Consider the following 23,446-nt stretch of genomic DNA (forward strand, 5'->3'; position numbering starts at 1 on the left):
AGATAAAGTAAACAAAATTTTAACTGTATTATGTGATTTTTGAGGTTATGTGAAAAAGGTGTTCATGTAAAATTTGTAGATCCTTCCATTATCTACAACTTTGCCAGATAACTTTTTTCTATAGGACTCGTAGTTTTGCCATAAATCATAAAATAGGAGAAAATAGGAACATATATTAAGTCACAGATAGTAATCACGTACTGTCAGGTCCGCACCATAAGATGGATGAATGAGAACCTCCCAACTAAGCTCCTGCAGCTTCTGGCGAGTCACTATCCTGAAACACTCAATGCTGGCAGCTACTGGGCGATTGTTTTCTTCAGATGTTCCAACTACTTTAGAAATGAACCCTGTTGCGACTCAAGTTGCGGATGGAAATTTGGTTCATGAGGTTATTTTTCGTTAACTCGTTTTTGCGCAAAATTTGGCACCTGAAACAGTGCTTATATGATGGTCGACGACTTCCATTAATATAGCGATAAGTAGCATTCACAATTGATCTTCAAGAGTGTAGGGCGTTTTAACATCAAAATTACCGGAAATGAAATCAACGAAACCAAAATTGTGCATGATTGATTGATACAGTATTGGGACCATAAACACTATTCACATTTCAGCCACCTGGCTTACATTTTTGCCTTCATAGAAGAAAAACTTTCCCTTTTTTCTTTGTTTTTTGATTTATTTTTCTTAGACCTAATATATATAGATGAATATGCCAGTAGGTAAACAAATTTTTGGCATGTTGGTATCAAACTATAAGATATTAATAAGGCTTCCATTTAAAAAATGTTTTGAAAAGTGTGGCCACCTTCTTGATATATTTTATTCAAGTGAACTAAACGAATTATTTTAAACAATGTTAGGGGTTATGAATCGCATCTAAGACTGTTTTGCCATGATATTCCTTGAATATTCCTTGTTTATACTTGTAGCAAAAGCTCTCAGGTATTTTACTGTAGCATACTGTGTACTTTTTTTCTTTCCAAATTCCAAATATAATATAAAATTCAAATAAAACGAAAAATTTATAAACATGCAAACAACCACTTTCGCCGAGAGCCATAAAACCGGCCAAATAGCTTAGAAATTGTATACAAATTGCGTGTCAAAAACTTTTGCACACGTATTTAACGAATACAATGATGTAAGAATACAACAACAGCAATAGAGAAATATGAAATAGTAACGCCTAGCAAACCATTCATAATTGGCACTTCAATTGATATAAAAAACTGCGAGTATAATAATTAAAAAAGAACCTTAAGCTATTATTTAGTACTAATAGCGCGCTTAGAAGACACTTGAGCGAGAAAAGAAAGGCAAACTAAAAAGTAAGTGGCCACAAGAACAAAATTGACAGGCACTTGGAACTGAAGGATGTAACCACACACAAGCACAAACAACGAAATAGGAGACATACATATAAGTATATACATATGTAGATAGAAAAAAAAACAAAAAAAAACTGTTAAGTCGCCCAACCAATTAATAAAATGCAACTAAACTCTGCGTGAGCAAATTTCATTTATAATATTACAGAGCCGGTTGTGGCACTTTATTTGCACACACACACACTTACACATACATACATTTTTAGAACTCAAAAGCCAGCTAGTAATTGAGTGCACTAGCAATTCTGACATATTTAAGTGAGAGTGTACCTTCAAGTGGCTTATGGCGTTGCCATCATGCTGTGTTTTTGTGACGCAAAAATGTCTGCCTCGAGGGCAATCCAAGGAAGACAGCCAGTTGCTGTTGTCTGCACGCACGCAGAATAGCACTCGTTGATGGAAAAGATTATAGAGGTAGGGGGATATTGAAAGATGGCGCAATTAATTAAGTAGTTTTTCCATCCCCCATTTGACGGCAAATATTTGGTGAGCATTTCAAACAATTCAAGCAGCTAAAACTACTAATTTAATGCACGCGCTATAAATTAAAATTCAATTTACAAAGGTCTTTCATAATAGAAAAAGTTCAAAATAAAAAAGTTATATGAAATTATTTCGAGAATGCAATAGTCGATTATCTTCAAAATAGGTGAAACACTTTTTAATACACACCTGAGATATAATTATATTATAAGGTTGGCCGTTATTTCCCTTCCGCTTTTTTGCTCTTCATTCAATGCTTTATAAAAAGTGTTACAGTGATCGGATTTGATTAAAATATGCGCCGTTTTGTTCGATGATCTGTTTCCATCTAGACGGCAACTTCATAATACCTTACTCGTAGAAGCCCCCCTCCTTATTTGCGAAGAATTCGGACAGCCACTTTTCACAAGCCTCTTTTGAGTTCAACTTCACACCTGCACTTTCAGCAGCATATCGCAGGCGTTGATTCGGTCCAGAAGGTTTTTTTGCGTCAAATTATGCGGCACCCAAACATCAAACTTTTTTTTGTATCCAGCCTTCTGCAGATGGTTCACAATGGTTTGGTGACTAACTCCCATCTCCTGGGCGATGTCACGAGATGCCATATGCCGGTCTAACTCGATGTATTCCATGATTTGATCGGTATTTGTCGTCACAGGTCTTCCGCCGGCTGGCTTATCCATGGTGTCGTTTTCACCGGCTCTGAATCGTCGAAACCATTCCTCCGCGGTTCGAAGTGATAGAGTACCATCCCCCAAAACACCATTAATCTCACGAAACGTTTCTGTAGCGGATTTGCCTTTAACGAAGGAAAACTTTAAAATAGCGCGAATTTCGGCGTTAGTGAACTCCATGTTTACACGTCTATAACTGTTGAACGCAATAATATCCAAACTAATCATGCATAGCGTTGTTTTGTAGGTTATGTCAAGACCTTTCAAATTATGTATAGTGTTGCCAGATACGAGCTCTGTAGCGCTTTGTACATAGCCGCGAAATTCAAAAGACAAAAAATCGGAAGGGAAATAACGGCCAACCTAATATTACAAATAAATATCATTGGGTCACCATCTTGGTAGTATGTTATACATGTTTAAGCACAACCTACCAAAGTGGTTGACAATAATAGCTAAAATACCATATATTGAATTGGTAGGCTGTTATCAATTTCATTTTACCGTCATCGTAAAATCATGTGCATTTTTTGATGTCTACGCCTGTTTTGGGCGACCACTATTCATATTCATCGTCTTCGGTGATCTTTTGGGAGATGTAATGTTTCTGGTCTCAAAACTGTTAGATTTTTAAGGGTGGAATTGATATCAAGGGTTTCGTGTTGAATACCCTTCACGCTATAATACTCTTTACAAATAAAAAAGATTAAATAAAAGAACTTGATTTTAATCGTTCAGTTTGTATGACAGCTATATGATATAGTGGTCTGATCTAAACAATATCTTCATAGAATGTACCGTTGTTTTCGACAATTCATGCCAAATTTTGTGAAGATATTTCATCAAATAAAAAAATTTCGCATGCAAAGACAATACAAAGCTATACGCTATATTGAGCCGATATCTGCGGTTCAGACAAATGAGCTGCTTCTTGAAAGGAAAATTTTTGTGCAAAATTTCAGATAGATATCTCAAAAACTGAGGGACAAGTTTGCATATATACAGACAGACAGACAGACGGCCATAGTCAGTAGCGGGTTAAGAAATCTTTTCTGACTCTGCTTTGGCACCCAAATATCATGTAGGATTGTTATCAAAATTTTAAATTTTATAATGACAGGTAAACGTAAAACTTCTCAATTCGACGGTATTAGTCGCCGAATGCTGCTTCTCAAGCATTAGCATTAGGTTTTGCTCAACAAAATTTTTTTAGTTCTCTTGAATTCTAAACACTCATCATATTATGCCGAAGCATTGTGATGCTTGAAGTTGTGCTCTTAAGTGCTACAACCACTTACCTGTCACTTACTGTACTCATGGTATTGCACGTACTACGAAATATGCTCGAAGTAATTAAATTTCAGACAAAATCTTGACTTTGATGTGTGCATGATGATGAGAATATCCTTATATGTTTTAACGCACTTTGTATAGTATATGTTTATATAACAAATTACATCAAATAAATCGCAGGTATAGTTCGCGACATATTTTAGATTTAACAGACACCTAAGTTGCACCAAGAAAGAATTCACTAAAAGATTTATGTCACTTAAAATTTTGTACTCACCATAAGTTCGTGCGTGTATAAGAGTTCTGGATTGATTCTGACTCTAAACATTTGGAATGGTAACTGAAAATATGTAAGGAAAATTTGGATAAATTTATAGTGAAATTTTAAAGGATGGAAGAACTTTAAAAGTACAAATTTGTTAAAATAAAGATGAATATAATTTACAGTTACGATGTCTGATAGGATTGCTTATAATAAATATAAAATATAAGATCCTACTACAAAAACAAACCGTAATAACTTTTTCTTCTGTGTGAGTAATCGACGTACTATTTCTTTTATTTGGCGGATTATTATTTAAGTTTTGTAAAAATGAATACTTGGGATACCGAAAAAAGGATTTGGATAGTGCAGCGGTACCATGCTTTGCAGTCTGTCAGGGAAGGGTTAGGTTAGGTTAGGTTAGGAGGTCGATCCCACTTGGACAGCTTAAGACGCCGGTCCGTTGTGATACCTACAAACTCCTATAATCTGGATCAAAAGACCCTTACAAGTCGACGAGACGCATTGTGCTGACTACAAACTTGTTAAGACGGCCAATATCCATTTCGGATAAGTATTCGGGTCCGCCAAACGTGTTATTGCCGAGATATTTCAATTGCAGCCTAGCGAAAGCCTTGGCATTGGAGGAGAAAGTGTCGGGATGATTCCACTTCACCTTTGGCAACTAGCATCGGGTAATACACTAAGCCGTACCGCATGAGTGCCCATTGGACAGTGTCCAGTGAGAACTCCTACCATAGCGGCGAGATGCACTTTGCTCAGGGCGAGAAGTTCCCCCGACCTCCTGCGATCCACTCTTGGCCAGAAGGCGGTCACACAGGAACTAGTAGTCGACCAGCGTCTGCTGAGTGCACGCGAGGTCCATCGATCCAACGTTAGAGCGCAAGACGCTAACGGAGATCCAACCCGATCCCATTCCGATGTGAGCGGGGCAAAGGTGCCCCCCCTGGCTAGCTCATCGGCTTTGCAGTTTCCAGCGATTCCGCTGTGACCAGGCACCCAGACAAGCCTGATGTTGAAATAGCCAGACGCTATCTCTAAAGAGGACAGACACTCCTTGACTAGCTTTGATTGCACGGTACGCGCGCTCAAAGCTAGTATTGCCGCCCTACTATCAGAGTGGATGCTCACTTCTACAAACGAGGCTGCACTACGCAGCAGTACTTCTACCGCCATCTTGATAGCAGCCACTTCCGCCTGAAAAACACTACAGTGCTCCGGTAGACTGAAGCTAAGACTGACGGAGAGCTCCTTGCAGAAAACCCCCCTCCAATCTTCCTCGATCCATCCGTGAAAAAGCTTACCGCGCCTCTTCCCCAGCGGCTTCTTCCCACCCACATGTCCCTCGTTGGAATATGAGCGGAGAAGGAACCGCCTCGAGTGGCTTCAGTGACGCTGTGATCTATATTTTGCGGGATGCCGCTGAAGGAGGAAAGAATTTCGGAGTGCCCTTGTTCGGACCTCTTCAAAAGCCCAGCTTCGGTGTGGTTCGCAGTGCACCGGAGATTCCGATGAGCGCCGCTCTTTGGACCCTTTCAAGCTTTTTAGCCATTGTGGACCTTTCGAGCGCCCTCCACCAGACGAACACACCATAGAACATTATTGGCTTAACTACGGTTTCGTAGAACCAGAACACCACCTTAGGTGAGAGTCCCCACCTTTTCCCTATAGCCCCTTTGCAGCAGTATAAGGCGACCGAAGCCTTCTTAACTCTCTCCTCAATATTTGGCCTCCGGGAAGGGAATTCACACGGGATTTTGGCGGCACTCCCCCGAGTTAATCTGACTGAATTGAGCAGTACATCAAATCGATAATTAAGGCAAATTAAATTAGGTGTCGCATAGGCGTGGCTGAGCATGGAGGTCATTTACGGTCCATAATTTTTAAAAACAATTAATTATATAAAATAAAATAAACTTTCCTGTATAAGAAAAAAAAAAAATGTAATGCATTGTTCACAAAAAAAAAAAACAAAAAAAAGTATTACGGTTTATTTTGTACCACAATTCGTGAGCAACCATGTAAAATAAAGATGTGCTTATATTGAATCCTAAATTAAACTTCTTGGTTATCCAACTATAACTAACACAAAGCCATTTAATTAGGTATATAAATTATTAGTACTTAATGATCGCTCAACTTATAGCGTACATACCAGTGCACATAACTCAATTTTATAAATAAAACACTAATTGCAAGCTGTACTATATCTTTAGAAATGTATGTATGTATGTAGGTGAACATGAGGTCTAACCACAGTAATATTCTGAATTTAGCAAATTACTCTGGCGTCAAGGCATTGCTTGAAATTAATGATAAATTATCACATTTCCGAAGCAAAGCTAGATGCAAGTTTAGACAATACCTTCTTCTTTTACTACACACAAATCTTGGTAATTACTGAAGAAAGCAAATAGCAAGCTGCTAATGACAAAAAACAAATACAATGTAGAAGATTGAGGATAAGCAGGTGAATGAGACTTGTGTGACTGGCAAAAACACAACAAAATTTTAATTTTTGTTGTTAATTGTACTATATAATGCAACCGAAATTAGTTTGATTTATAGCTACATACTACATACAATACATACAAGTAGCTTGAATTACCCACATGGTTCTAATTTTGGAATGTTGTATTATACAATTTTTTAAATTAAATACGAATTTATTACCAAACAAAGACATTATATGAATTTTACAAAAAATCCTTTCAACAGGTAAGGAAGGGCCAAGTTTGGGTGTAACCGAACATTTCATACTTTTGCCGCTTGCAAGGCTGAAATCTGGGGAAATGCCTTCAGGTGTTGGCAAAACTTTATTTCAAAAAGTATTGCGAAAGCATTCAACGTTCACTGTTCGACGAAACTGAAGGATTAACAATCAAATTTGTACATTTTTAGCTTATATTATTGGTCATAGATTCAATTACTTTTATAACTATATGTTATTTCCCGTCATCGAAAATTATATTAAAATCATCTTCAAAAATATATATCTGACATTAACTCAACCGAAGAGGCTAAATTTAATAATTGATGAGTTGATGATATGAGGTTTGAACCAAGGTCTAAACCAATTCCCTTCATATTCCGCGCTAAACTACATACTTTTTTATAAAGCTTATCCACTTAAATGTATCAAAATATCCAACATTTTGACCAAGCTTAACGGTTTAAATACAAGTGAGAAGTCATTATATAAGGTATATTGGGAGCAGTAAAGATCTGGGCTGTTTTCACGAACTTTTGACATTGCTCAGGTATACAAGTATTTAAAAACATATTTTCAAGCAATTTTATAATTAACAGAAAAAGATGATCTTAATTATTATTAGATTAAGATACCTCACATACCATCACCAATATATAATATAAGGAGTAAATGCGTTTTTGACGCCCCACTCATCTAACACCCCTTTCCCTATGGTCCGACCCCGTCGAAACAGCTCGTTTCCTGGGCCTTCCGTTAGATGACCTCGACGACAACGAATCTAGAATTTATCACCCAAACGGGGATTAGATAATCGTTATAACAACAACATAAGGAGTAAATTTAGTGGGATGTTCAAAATTCTGATATTAGTTATATTTAATCATATGGGGGTTAGGGCAAGTTTTCACCCGATTTTAAGCCTAAAGATACATTGTTATTAGAAAAACATGCTCTTTAAATTCTATTAAGATAACTAGCACATTGGCCGATATATGCGGTATAAAGTTAACTGGAAGTTCGATAATATTTACATTAGGTATATGGAGACTAAGGACGTTACTGAACCAATTCAAACCATTTTTGGCACACGGTCATATTATTATCAGATAAGGATTTTCTCTGAGTTTCTATAATATATATCACAGATTGACTAATATTTTCGATAAAAAGTTCGCAATAGGAACTGGAACCATATATTTGTTCGATTTGGGTAATTTTTAATCATAAGCTGGCACACTTCAAAGCCAGTATTCGGGCAAAGTTTGATGCCGATACATTTATTGGTGCTTAATTTGTGGAAAGTGAAAGAAATAGCTGGAATTTAAGATTTTGTTATATGGGAAGTAGGCGTGGTTGTAGTCCAATTTCGTCAATTTTCGCGCTACAATATAAAATATCACAATAGCGCAACCTACCGAGTTTGGTTCAAATCGAGTCGAGTGGGCCCATCTACGAACTCATTCTCTCTATTTTGCCAAGGAACACGTGTACCAAGTTTCATTACGATATCTTTATTTTTCTCAATTTTCAGCTTACTCAGACGAACGGATCCTCATCATCCTGATCAATTATATATATGTATGTATATAGCCGTATGCCTATCTAGATTAATTTTAGGTGATAGAAAAAACTGTTAGGTGAACAAAACTATTATACTTTATTGCAACATGTTGCAAGACTATAAAAAGCGAGTTGAATTCATACAAGAGAGTATGAAGATACCTCATTAAAATGTTATAACCACGGTTTTCAATGCTACAAAATTGTGTTTTATGCATTTTGTAAAATTAGTCCAAAGTTATTAACAAAATTGTGAATTACTCAAATGACAAATTTCTCTCAAAAAAAAAAAACGTAAGGCCTGAAACTAAGGATTTATAAAAAAGTTTTTTTTTTATCGCGGAAAGAGGAATTTCTCCACTAAAGAATGAAGCGAAAAGAATTGCGGATACATTAGAGCACATGCTATCGTAGGGTTGCAACGCTAGTGCTATCAGTTTGCTGAAACAAATGGCATAGCTTGTTCGATTCACTATTCTATAGCACTTGCCGAATTGAAGGCATTATATAATATTTTATAATATGCTGAGCAGACATAGTAAAGATACATAAAATGTACTCTCAATTTCCTTCAGACTGCTTCTATCATAATAGAATTTCAATAAATAAACTGTAATACATCGAACTAATCGAGGTCAAAATTATAGTATATTATACAAATAATATTATCGATAGTAAAAATGTTTTTTTTTTGTTATGTGATATTATACACTAAAAGTAGAATAACTTATAGTATTCTAAGTACTTGTAGAATAGTTATAAACGAACTAAAACCAAAGCACTTAATCATGTTAAACAAGTGTAACAAAAAGGACGGTGATAAAATTCAAGAGTTACTAAAAATAAGGGGGATTCATGCGCTGTGACAGAATCAGAAAATATAACAAATATATTTTGTGCTTCTCGTAACATCGCGCGGTTTCTCAATCGTTGAAGAATTAAAATCGCAACCTAAGAATCTCAAAAAAGAAGAAAATTTCAATCTCTCAGAAACTTTTGTGTAAAATTAAAGTAAGCTTTATCAAATCGGGTTCAATTTGAGTTTAAATTTTCTTTAATGGAATATAAAGAGTTCTGTGCAATCTTTCACCATTTGTTAAACTCTATCGCCGTTATACATTTTTCATTCCTGTCGGAAATGTAGTAGCCTGCCTTTGCTATATCTAACTTACGCGTTTTGTGAGCGAAATGATAAACAAAAGAGAAAAGTGATATTAAAAGCAATAAACGGCGATAAAAATTTTAAAATACTCGTTTGTATGTGCATATCCTTGATTTAAGAAATTTTTGTACACATGTGAGTATGAGAAAGTTGAAAAACTGTACTTACGTACTTGCACTGCCCGTTGCTTAAAGTGTTTATGAATTCACAGCTTTGTGGTGTCTTAGCATTACTTTACTTGTGTATGTGCGTCTTTCGTCACATCAGTGCTTTAATGGAGAGGAAATGTTCGAGGGATTACACAATAAATTTTCTATTTATATTGGAGGCTAGGGAAAGTTCACCGATGGTATTGAAAATAAAAGATTAACTTGAACTTGTTGAAATGTTGAGAATACTGATAAACAAGGTTGTGAAATGGATTTGAGTGATTCTCGTAAAATGCGAAATAAGTATAGTAGGAAAACACACATATACATAGACTATTACGTAATTTGAGGAATTAGAACGTGAAATTGCTACGAATGATGCTACTAAAGATTGAGTAAAAATGTTTGTTAGCTATGATAAGAGGGCATTAAAGTGAACCAAAAAGTGAATGGATTAGGTTAAGCCGACTTATGAGTTAGTATGATTGGAAACTGTAACAAGTGGTATTAGCGGTTAGCTCTTAAGTTAAAACTTCTATATAAAATAAGAACTTCCGAAAATAAATACAGTATAGATTTATGGGTAGAAAAATTACGTAATTTAAATTCTAAGCGAAGTCAAGAATTTCAGGCAGTGCATTGAATATCTTATGTTTCACAACTGGCTTTTACATCTGAGCTACGTTGAAAATCGTCCAAAGTGCGTGCTGCATGTCGTTTTTAGTAAGTATGGATAGCTGTCTATGCGTAAAGGTCCATAAAAATTTCACTGAACTTAAATTTTGAACAAGCAGAAGCCCATCATTGTATACTTGCGGGTTACAAAAGGGGTAGGTTATTATTATTCTCTGGCTACTAAATATTTTACTTATGAATTGCATGTTAACTAGATAGTTATCTTTCAAACGATGTTAACGCTTACTAATATATTTTAAAATTTCCCAACAGACTTTTAGAAACTTTGAAACGGTTATATTAAACTCTTGATAACAAAAGAACCCGGCTATATATTTTTGTTACGAAGCGTTATCACAAAATTTCTTTAAAGTGCTAAAATGATTCGCTAGGGGTTAAAGTGCTCCAACAATAAAATAGAATTGCATAATATGACTTTATGATGTTGCACTCAACTCACTCTTATACTATACTCACTCAACTTTTGTTTAAGAGAATAAACCTCAATCAGTTTTTTTCGGCAGATAAGCCTAATTTAAGAATATAGAATACTATATAAAATGTTTGTAATCGATATCAATCGATATTTAGAACACTTGATTCGCTAATCTATTAATCGTTCTTTATGTCGAGCGTAAATACAGGGAATGTTCAAAAAATTAGCTACTTAAAATGAGTGAGTAAAGAGATTACTATTATATAGAGACTAACTCTAATTAGTAACTTAATCAAACTACGCAAATATTTAAAGTGCAAATTTATTCAAACAGGCAAAAAAGGATAATATTGAGTAATGTTTTAATGTTTTGAGTGAGAAGATTACCCATTACCCAGTAGGGAGAGTAAATGAATGGCAGTGGTGTGCGTATATAATTTGTTGAATTTTTCTTTAAGCTTTAGCAACAAAAAAATTCTTATCACTTTTTATTGTTGTATTTTTGTCATGCTATTGCTTTGATGTATTTTTCGTTCTTTGCTTTCTTCTTTCGCTTTTATTTGCAATACATTCATTCAAATGCCATTAGCAGATCATTTAAGTACAATTGTGAAACCAATTTTTAATTACGAAACGAGAAAACAAAAATACTCATAAAAGAAATATGCTTTGAGAATATTCAATTAATTTCATCGATTACAAAGATCAATAAGCACACAAAGACATAAATACCTGCACTCAAGCGTGTAATTAGCGAGGATAATAAAAATATCATAATTTTGTTTTATGCAAGCTTCACCATACACTGACGATATGACAGCAAGCTTGCGTACATATGTATTAAAGAGGAGCACTTGCTGATTGCTTGCAGCGTGACTTTTCGAAACTTCATCGTTACAACGTGCGCTCAAGCATTTTATTGTTATAAACGTAAAGTGTAAATAACAAAGCTTAACACTTGTGTATGTAAGAATATGCAGTATATAGGTACAATGCAAATGCAAGGGGGGGGGGGGAAGAATTATTTCTTTCTTCTTAATCCACAATTTCTTTTGGTATGGAGAATTTATAACTGTTGATACTCCGCTTATTTGTCAATATAAAAGCTCAGATAAAAGTACAGGGTGCAATGAATGACCTCGAATTTATATAACAAACAGAATATAAAGATATTTATTAATGCTTCCAGCTTAAATTACTTTGAGTGATGGTAACCGAATGTGATAATAAATTTAAAATTTACTGAATATGCTTGTATGCTTAGAAAAGTTAGAATACAGTAGGGATTTGATAAACATTACATTCAAAATATTTGCGGCTTATGATAAAATTTGCATATCGAATGCCGAGTGTGCAGTATTTTTGTTATGAGAATGTACTTGGTTTTTTCCTTGAGAACACAGCTTAATCAGTTTATCTTTACACGCTTCTTCATGTTCTCTATACAATGACCAACGAATTTTTTGATCTGAACAAAAATCAAATTAAACAGGCCAAAAACAACGAAAATTTTGAATAAAACTCAACTTCTTTTAAGAACATAAATTTTTGATTTTTTTTTTTACCGTTGATCATTGTACGGACAATTTTTTTAAAGTGAGCGTGGTTCTGCCTTCTAAATGGTTTATTGTACATATCTTCCACGCCGCTAAAGCTAAATAAACCAAAAGAAGTTCCTTTAGCACTTCTATATTTGCTGTAAAAATGGATAAAATAGATAATAAATAATAACCACGCTCACTCCACATATAACGGTTATGTTGAAAAAATACAGCAATCACTGCAGCAATGGAGAAACAATTTTGTAGCGCTGTCGGAATTGAATAGAATTGAGTAGTAGTTTTGTTTTAAATCCCAAAATTGCCTTTTTTAGGTCGTCAAACTAGAGGCGCCCCTTAAAATAGAGTGTATCGTAACTAAACTTGAAAGTAAAAATTAAAGGAAAATAGCTGGGAAATCATTTAAATGTGAAACAACACCAAAGAAAAAAAAGTTTAATAAAATACAACAGCAACAAAGCATTTTTATTTAAATCTAATTCGATTGCGCCTAAAACCATGCTACAGAACATTGTTTGGGAAAACGACATAGTACTTATATAAAAGTCACAGCACATTAAACTTCGGCAGCGATTATTATGACGCAATTAACACATAACAAATCAAATGCAGTGCCAATTCGCCAAAAAGTCACATACAAATATTCCCCCCCTCAGAAACTGTAATTGCGGCACCTTAACCTTTTTGCCTTAATGCAAACGACACGCATGGATGGTTACTTCAGCAGCTCACTTTCCCTCTTTTTTACTACTGCCTTTCCGGGTCGCAGTAGCTTTGCGTTTCCCTTTAGCCATTACATTTCGCGCCACTTTCTACGCTAATTTAATTCAAAACTGTTCACTGCACGAACAAGCAATGCAAACTTGAGTTTCGGTTGCTGTGTACAAGAATTAATTTTGGCTGTGAGAATATAGAAATGTACAAAGCAGTAGCGCCTGCTTGATTGTTGTGGTTGCGCTGTTCTCTTTTTGTTTTGGTTTTTGTTGTTGGTTTTTTTTTTTTTTTTGCTTGCCAAAGTTTTGTATTTTCAGCACGTGCCTGCTTATTCCATCACAGGCTCACACATAAACATATATACATGAATATATCATTGCGTGTGACTTTTTCTATATGCTTTTGTGCTGACTTTGAAGTCATTCGTGGTTGCCTTTTTTGGTCTTAATGAGTACGTGCTCACCATATGATTGTTTCAAATAATTCAAGTGGCTATAAGGCCAAATTATTGCCCACTCAATGGCAGCAGACTCGTTAAAAGCAAAGTAGCTGGATATGTATATATGTGTGGGTGGTAAAAATTCATAAATTCCAGAAAGGTATTGCCAATAATAATCTTTTGTTTTTACACTTAAGAAAATTAACCGATATTTATTTAATTTATTGCATTAAAAGCGTAATGAAGAGAAAAAGTTCATCATACGCCCAGGTGAATATGCCACAAAAATTAAAGCAAGCGATTTTTACCTATACGTATAGACGATTTCTTGTTTGTTTGGTTTGTATACCATAAATGTGTGTATATTCTTATTGCTGTGGCTCAGTGCTTTGAGTTCGTGACCACTGCTCGGTGAGTTGTTGGTTCAAATTTAGTCAGAGAAAAAATTATGAATTATTAATTGCTTACTTGGTACGGTAGCGAAATCAATCGACTGCAACGAAATTGCATAGCACAACAAAATTACGTCACGCTAGCAGTGAACAGATCATATGATGATAGGATGGCTGAAACTATTAGAATATTTTTAAAATTTATTGATGCAATATTTTGTGTTGGTTTCGAAGGTAAAGGTTGCCACTAGTTTAAAAATTATAAATAAAATTAAAACGAAATTAAATGAAAATTAAAAATAGGAGACACCTAAAGTGCCTACACTGGCATTTCTTTTTTCAGAAGAGTTGCCAACTGAATAAAAATTTAGTTCAATCAAATTTAATAGAACCCGCTTTCAATATCAAAATCCAATCAGAGCATTTCTCGTATATGATAATTAAATAAATAAAAATGTATGTAGTTAATTCTAAAATATTCTTAATATTTCTTTCTCTTTCTACCGTATCCAATATTGACAACACACGTATGAAAAAGTTTTTTTGCAGTGTAACATACATATACATATAATTCTTCTACATCTATAAATTATCCATTATTTATGTAGTTAACACTATGATAAGATAAATCGGTTGTCTAGCTTTAGCATAAAAATTGTGTTATACTTGTATAAACATATAATATATGTTATGCTGCTCATGCTTAAAAATAATAATGTATGTGAACATGTGCGCTTTCTAAGGGCCAAAATTAAATATACGCACATAAGTGGGCTTATATGTATTTATACTTGTATATCTACAAGTATACGGGGACATAATTTTTTAAATGCATTCCGGCTATTTGAGCATGTTTTTGACAGCCATTATACGAAACAGTGGCAGAGAAAGTTTTTTTGTGTGTAATGTGTGACTACGTTTCTATGTGTGAGTAAGGCATTTGCAGACTCTTTGGTGCAGTGACTTGAAAAGGCATAAAAAAGATATATATTATATGTAAGTGACAAAAAAAATAAAAGTGGTGAGTTTTATATTTGTTAATGCTTTTACACAGACAACATATGTACATACGTATGCATGGTATACAAGTATTGCTAGTATATCGTTCTATATAACTATTAAATATTAATATAAAATATTATTTTATAAAGGTGTCTACGAAGTGTTTTGTGTTGTCTTGCTTCTTTCTTAGATGTATATTTTGTTTTAAGAAATGACTTTCACTGAATTCAAAACAGCTACCCTCCGAAAATTCTACATCAATCATATTCTTCAACTAACTATTGTGGACGGCAAAGTCTGTAACTGTAACCACATGTGCACAGTACATATGCCAAGCCAAATCTACTGAGCTGAACGATATTGACAAATGCTTACAAAAAAAGTTCGAAGAGATCGCTACGAATTGGGATTGTCTCCATTACATGCCTACATTCGATTTTTCGAATATTTTCTTCACGTTTCTCATAGACTTGAGGTCAGGCAGTAGTATATTGAATTAGAAGAAAAAGATCGATTTCTAAGATGTAAACAAAATATTCAGGGCAAGATTTGTAAAAAAAAAATATAGGTTTAATTATCGACAAACCAAAAACAGTTGCTCTTCAATTCTCAGCTGAAATAACTGACATAGAAAAGCAGCGAGTTGAAAATTCTGCAACATTACTGCAAGCCTTTTCAACAGGGTATACAATTAATATCGACCAACTTTGAAATATTGCTCTAGATACTGCAAGAAAACTAACATTCAAGTATTCCTGGTATTATCTTCCTCCTTCAGTGCATAAAATTTTGATTCACGCTACCGATGTCGTTCAATATGTACTAGTTTCAATGGGGAAGCTCTCTGAAGAAGCTGCTGAGTCAAGGGATAAGGACGTTAAGATGTATCGACTGCCTCATACACGAAATAACTCACGGTGGTTACAAATCAGGACTTGATTAAACGCTTACCTTTGAGCTTAGATCCTCTGATAACTGCTCAAAGAAAGTTACCTTGCAAAAAAAAAAGTCGATTCTATTCAAGTCAGTTCTTGAATTACTTGTATAATATTACAATAGAACTTTTTTCATTTCTCAACTTAAATTATTATAATTAAATTTAAAATTGTTGTCATTGTAATTATTACTCCTAAATTTTGCTACTTTAATTAATAAATAAACTAGTCAAAAACAAGGCAAAAAAGTTTGTGTTTCTTACAAAATATTTGTCAATTGGGGTAGACGATGTGGGTAATGGGAGAGGAGTGTGAAGTTTTATTAATGGTAATATACTTTTTTTTATTTATTATAGATATATAAATATAAACATACAATACCGACCACTGTGCATTGAAGCTGATATCATATACTATATATACTTATTTTATAACGGTATTTTCTTTTTCTTTATGCTAACTTCAAGAGATATTTTTTAAAATTACATTAGGAGTAATATATAATATAATCAAGAACAAACAACAACAATTGTGTTCGGAGAAAAAAAATACCACAGAAGCTGTTAAAAAGATTTAATCTATTAAGCTTAAAAAAATTATACAAATATTACCGCAGTAATTGCAGTAATTATATCACCAGGGATAAGCGCGCATTAAAAGCCAAAGTAAATTACAAAGTATTTATATATATGGGCACATAAAAACACTGTATATGATAGTTGTGGTTAACTTCACACAAATTTACGCCATTAGGTTAAAAAAAATTCTGTATTTTGTTCTCTCCTCCATTTTAATTTTTTTTTCTTTTTTTTTTTTGATAAAAAATATTTGTTTTGTCACATTTTACACACTCGCCCAACATGATCCCACAATACAACCACTTAAGTATTTTATACTCGCATTGCTTCTAACCACCAGTTGCTCAACTCCACAAGCACAGTGTTTATGACGCGAAATTTTAACGGAATTTTATGTATTAAGCATGAGTATTTATGTATGTATGTATGAATATGCACCTGCTTTTATTTCAACTGAAATGTCATGTTCGGGGTTTGGAATTTCATATACATATTTCAAATGAAAATGTTTGTAGTGCCTAAAATATATGAATTTTTTGTATAGGTGATTTTAAACTTTTATTACCTGAGTACTCATATATATATTCAAATAATGGAATGAATTTGAGAATTCATCTATATAGACTTTTTCTGAAACAATTTTTATTTGTGAAAGCACCACTGGTCTTTTAAAGCAGAAAATTTCAAAAACTCGGAAGTAATAAAATAATTAAAACATTAACTATATCAAAAATATTCATTCGTGTATATTCAAAAGAATCAATAATTGGCTATCGCACTCGCAATTAATTCTATATTTATCACTTATTCTTGCAATGACCTCTTGGTGTGATATTTTTAAATATTTGTGGAATTTTTTTATAAATATATAATCTGCTTCGACTCAATAATTAATGCGAAAATTAATACTACCATAATGCGAAATCTTTGTGCGCTTTAATTTCTTTCCGCGGTATTTTCACTGCGGTCATAACAGCGGGAAGCTGTAGATTGAAAAACTACAAGTAGAATAGCGAAGAGTGCGGTGCGTATTCAAAATTGGAGAAAATATTGATGCAGTAGTATGTTATTAGCAACTATACATCATCTATAGTAGCAGACTTCTGAAATACTATATTTTATAAGGAAATTTAGAATGCAGCGGATATAATCGTGCTGCATTGGAAAGCAGACTTTTTTCAGAAGTGAGCACAATGTGTAGGTCTAAACTGGCAATGAAATTGCTAATTGGCCTTTTCGCAGTAAGGTCGTAAATCTGAACGAATGCAAGTTATCAGCACTTCTTTGCTCACTGTCTCAGCTATGCGATAATGAGACTCAAACACCGAGGTGAACCAGCTGGAACTAAAAAAATTTGTCCAAATAATTTTATTATTGATTCAAGGCATTTTGTCGTTACAAAAACCCAGCTTCAAAAATTTAATTGCTTCTAAATAGTTTTAAGCTGTCACAGTGTGATCCAGCTAATCAAACCTTACATAACTGTAATATCACTACCATATTTAATAGCTTTCCACCATTGAATGCCAAAGTCTAAATTAATTTTCTTTGCTTTTTGAATTAGAAACATGGAATATTAAGCCCAGTAGTGAAATTGGTTGATATTGATTATAAAATGAGCAGCGTAAATGTTTATGCTTGCTATTTTTTAGCATACAGCCATATTTAATCAAATTAACTTACACTGTTTTAAATAGTTCCAAAGCCAACTCACCATTTGCTTATTAATCTATGCAAATTTGTGTCATTATAAATTCAGTATGATTACATCCGCGAAGAATGAATTATTTTATTTTCAAAAATGCTGTCTTCATTAGCATAGTGGAGCTAACAGTAAAGCACTTTACATACTTAAGGCGTAGCGAATCACCAGATGTTTGCAAATTAATTGTTCGTGTACTCAATGTCAACATTGATATATGGATGAGTATGTATGTATGTACCAACATCCATTTGACTTCTAAGTGCGTAACTACTAATATACTACCTATTCACCAATATTGTCCATGGCATGCAATGCCATGCTAAAGAAAATATATAAATTTAACTTGGCTTATTTGAAGCTGCTGTGAAAATGCAGATGCTGCTGTACACCGGGGGGTATGAGTAACATACCGCATTAAAATATTATATGAAGCAAATGTGTGAGTAGGTATTTGAAGAAATGTCTGTTTTAACAAAAAGCAAAAGAGAAATACGACTTTTAAAGCACATTTCTTCACAAAGAGCTACTGTTAAGTCCTCATCGTTGCAGAAATAAATAAATTGTGCAAGGGAACTCGCAGGCAAGGTCAACATATGTCAATTGTTGGTAAGTATATATATTAAATATATGTATATGTATATAAATTAAAGCGAATGTTAATGTTAATACGCTGTTTAACAATGCGCATCCCCATGTGTATATACAAACTTGAAGAAATGACAAATTCTAAAGAAAAACAAGAGCAACATCAAATACAAGCTTATGGCCAAAATATACAATAAGGAATTTCAGATATAAGAGATGACAATATATTTAATTTTAAAGAAAAATCTGTACGTAATAAAACCAAAGGAGTGTACAACGTTCTTTTAAACTGCAATTGAACTGAAATATTGACAGATTTTTAAAAAAATCTGAAAATATTTAATATTTCCTATACATTTCCTGTTGAGTTAATTTCTTCTAGGTATAGAACTGTTTTTTAGTTCCTAATAATATATTCCTTTCCTCACTACAGTTTAGCCGCTACAAAAGCAAAAAATAAATACTTTCTCTATTTTTCAACATCTCTAGTTGACGCTGCTAGCCAACTTTGTCCTGATATATATATATGATAATTGCATTATAATATATATATAAAGAAACCCGTATTTACCATATAACACTTAAAATCATTTTACAGTGTTGAGAAACTTATTCTACATTCCGAATCTTGTTAAGAGTGAAGTTAAGCGAAGAAAAACAAAGAAGAGTGTTGAATTTTGAAGTAATAGTAGAAGAAGTATCATACTAAACATGATTGATGTTGCTGTTCGCAGAGATTTTCAACTTAAAAAAATCCGTTTAACCGAATTTTTACAAAGAAATATAATATATTTAATAAAAATGAAGGTGACAACCTTTATGAAAAACTTCAAAGATTTAAGAGTTTCTCCAGAAATAAATGGTCAATGTTGTACGTATTTGAATGACAATAATAGAGAATGTCTGAGCTTGAATAGTTGGAGGAAGCCAAATCTGACAAGAACAGAGTCGGAAGCTGCTTTCTGTTAATACTTTTGATTTCCTTGCTTAATTAAGAAATTATGTATGTATTAAAAAAGCTAAATTTATTTTTGATAAACTCCGACTTGAAAACAAGTCGATAAGTGTTGAAAAACTAACAACAACAACGTTTTTCAGTTACATACCAATTTTAACTTTGTAACAAAAATCTGGAATTCATGTTTTAGTATTTAATAAACTGTCGAGGTGATCGGACTCGCGTTTTTTATTTCATTCCGGCTAACTGCTGTAAAGTAAACAAGTTCAGCACTAGTTTGCTAAAGAAAATTACTCTATTCGGGATTTTTGCTGCGTAACACGATTAGAGCTGGCGTCTAGGAAATACCAACGGTTTTAATTTATTTTTCATATACTCGTAAGTACATAAGTATATACGAGGTGTGTTCAAAGGAAAAGGCGAATTTTAAGTGCTCATCGTCATCAACATCTTCTCGGCTTTCTGTAAAGCGCTTGTACCACTTATCAACACTTTTTTGAGACAAAGCGGACCCACCGAATGCCACAGTAAACATTTTAAGTGCCTTGGAGCACTTTATTTCATTTTTAACGCAAAATTTAATATATATTCTTTGATTAATTTCTTTCAAAAGTCAAAAAGCGAAGAGCACGTAAAAATGTGTCTAACCTTTTCTGTTGTCAAGAACAAACTACTAATCGAAATTGACTCCTAATGCAATCACATGATAAACATATGTATATGTGCGATTATAAAAAAAAACAAAATATTGATAATCGAATGCACACAGCCAGCGAAAATTCAAAATTCATCTTTTCTTTTGAGCACACCTCGTATTCATGTGCTTAAATTGTATTTCCATGCATTTATATACTAACATATACATCGATGTATGCTCTCAAGTTAATGTCATATATGAACTTTAATGAGCGGCTATATGATACCAATACTTCGTACTGCGCTTTAGAAGGTTCGGCATACTTTCACAGGAAACAACTGATTTGTGGAACTAAAATCTTGTCAACCAGTTTTATGTTGGTACATTTTAAGCTAATGTGCTGCAATAAGTCTCACATAACATCAATAAAATGGGCTAGTAATAATCCCTCTGTGGCTGTGGGGTGGTGTATCCGGATGTCAGAAGTGTACTCAACTTAACTGGTTTGTGTCGGTGCACAGGAAGTTATAATTATAAGCATTTTTCTTTATGTCAAATGTACATACATACTTGTATACTTGTATATATTACATATGAGCATATGTGTACATAATTAGTTTTGAATGTGTCTGGTAATGCCTATATCATAGTTACGATATTCAAATGATGGGTTTTAAGTTTCGGATAATACTATAAAATAACATCTGCTTATAATTAATACATTTACTAAATATAATTTTAAGTTGAATGATATGCTAATATATATTGATAATATATAAGAAATCGTTAAATTACAAGTAGGAACAGTGATGAAGCAGATGTCTTTTTCATTTCCATCTTTCGCCTATCATGAATTCGTTTATCTCCACATCTATCTGTATGACTGATTATACAACGAGATAAAGTAAAAAAAATTACTATGACAAAGCTACCGTCGACCGTTTTTCCGACTTTAGATAACCTCTTCAATCATCCATATAATAAATATAAACTTTATATAGAACATTTACTTTAACTTCGGTTGCACTGAAACTATATACCCTTAACATATACAAAAGTTGATATACAAGAACTTGATCTTAAGGGGGTATTCTGGTCTAGAAATTTCAAAATATCAATTTTTTCATATTTTTAAAGTTTAACTATTCAAGAATGTGTGTACGAGAGGATTTTTGAAAATTCGAACTATTTTCGGAGGTATAGGCATTTTGCTGGCGAGGCATTCAAACGAAACGAACGGCGGGCAAAACTTTAAACGCGTTTTTCTCGAAACTGTCTTTTTCAACCTGATACCCATGATATCTCAAGTTCTACTGCACTGATTGACTTGAAATTTGCGGGGAATCTTCCTCATAGACTCCTCTCGGCCATGAACTAGCCCCATCCCCAAATTCCAAAATTTAGTATTTTTAAAAAATTTGAGAAAGTGAAATAAATGGTCCAAAAATTATGTTTTTTTTCAAACAGTCGCCATTTTATCAAAAATTTTTTTTTAACTTGTCCCTAGTTCATGACCTTGCGACATTTATGTAGATTAATAATCTTTTTATTTTTTTCAATTTAGATCACTGGAAGGAATGAAATCATGGGTATGACCACCTGCCAATTTTTCGAGACCCCCCACTTCATCGGCTGCTAAAATTTTGGATTTTGAAAAAAAAAAATTTTTTTTAATTTTTTTCTGTACTCTTAAAAGGTCAATAAATAACATATAAAAAAATGGATAGTAAAAATACTAATTGCCTATTTTATACAGCACTTTAAAAAATACCTAAAAATCATGCCTCTAGACCAGAATACCCCCTTAATCGGTCAGTTGGTATGAAAGCTATAGGATATAGTAGTTCGATATGAATAATATATTTGGAGATAGCAGCGCTGTTCTGGATAATTTTTAATACTAAATTTCGTGGATATATCTCGCCAAATTAAAAATGTATGGCAGCTATATGCTATAGTGGTTTAATCTGAAAAAATTTTTTTCGGAAATAGTACCTTGGAAAATTATCTCTGAAAAATCTCATTAAGATATCTCGAAAAATAAAAAAAAGCTTGATTTTGATCCGTTTTTTTTTTGTTCAATTACAACTATTTAAAAAACATAAAACGTCGAGAAATTTTAAACGTCTGCCAAAAATACAATTATCACTTCATTTGTTTTTTCTCCAATACCTAGTTGATGGTCTTAGTTCAAACACTTTTTCTTTTTACTTTTGATGATCCTGTCAACCTGCTGTCAACGCGGAATCTTCTTTCCGTAGGATTGCCGGAAATGACGTTGCAATGACCGAGTTTTGAATATTTTCTATTGAAAATGTCACAAAATCTTTATTAAATATGTATCTTCGGAATAATAAAAAGTTTCAATAAAATGTTTAATTTTTAATAGGAAAACAAATTTTTTGAAAATAGCGTGTTTTTTGCTCGATGAAACCCATGTAACCCCTTAAACAATGACCAATTTTAATGACAATTTCTAACTGGCAATTTCAGATATTGGGTCTAAAACTATATTCGTGCGGTTTGCCAAAAGATAGCGTAACTAGATTATTATTCCATTATCCTTCTGCGTATATTTAAGTATAGAACGAAGAACGTCCGGAGCGACCAAAAAAGTTTTAAGATGAAAAACTTGTTGTTAAACCCAACAAGAGATCACACAAACTTTGGAAGTCACTCAAGCTGCCATTTCAAAACGTTTAAAAGCAGCTAGATACCATCATTCCCCAAGGAGGATAAGGATAATTTGGAAAGAATACCATAGGAATTGAAGACAAGAGATGTTGAAAGACGATTTTGCATGTCAGAAGTGGTTCTTGAACGCTAAAAGCGAAGTCGCTTTTGCGTCGGATTGTGATTGCTGATGAGAAATGGATCCAGTACGACAACACTAAAAAATCATATGTGAAACTTTACTAACCAACCAAATCAACGACCAAGTCGAATATCCATGACGCCAAGGTAATGCTCTGTATTTGGGTGGGATTAAAAGGGCGTGCTATACTAACTAAAACCGGCGGAAACCATTAATGGAGAACGTTATCGATAAAAAATCATCCAACTGAAGTGAACAATTGTCAAAAAATGCACGAGGTTGCAAGACCGGTTAAAACATGTTTG

At 33.5% G+C, this 23,446-nt stretch overlaps 1 protein-coding gene across 2 annotated transcripts in view; it reads right to left on the reverse strand.

Annotated features, from left to right (window-relative positions):
* Gyc88E (Guanylyl cyclase at 88E) overlaps positions 1-23,446 on the reverse strand; it is a 119,408-nt gene that overhangs the window by 71,988 nt on the left and 23,974 nt on the right. For both annotated transcript variants that reach the window (XM_070109308.1, XM_070109299.1), the window contains exon 2: positions 4,122-4,184. The gene's annotated coding sequence lies outside the window, so the exon portion shown is untranslated. The remainder of the gene's footprint in view (positions 1-4,121; positions 4,185-23,446) is intronic.

The sequence above is a fragment of the Bactrocera oleae genome, chromosome 2, assembly GCF_042242935.1.
Source record: "Bactrocera oleae isolate idBacOlea1 chromosome 2, idBacOlea1, whole genome shotgun sequence".
Lineage (NCBI taxonomy): Eukaryota > Metazoa > Arthropoda > Insecta > Diptera > Tephritidae > Bactrocera > Bactrocera oleae.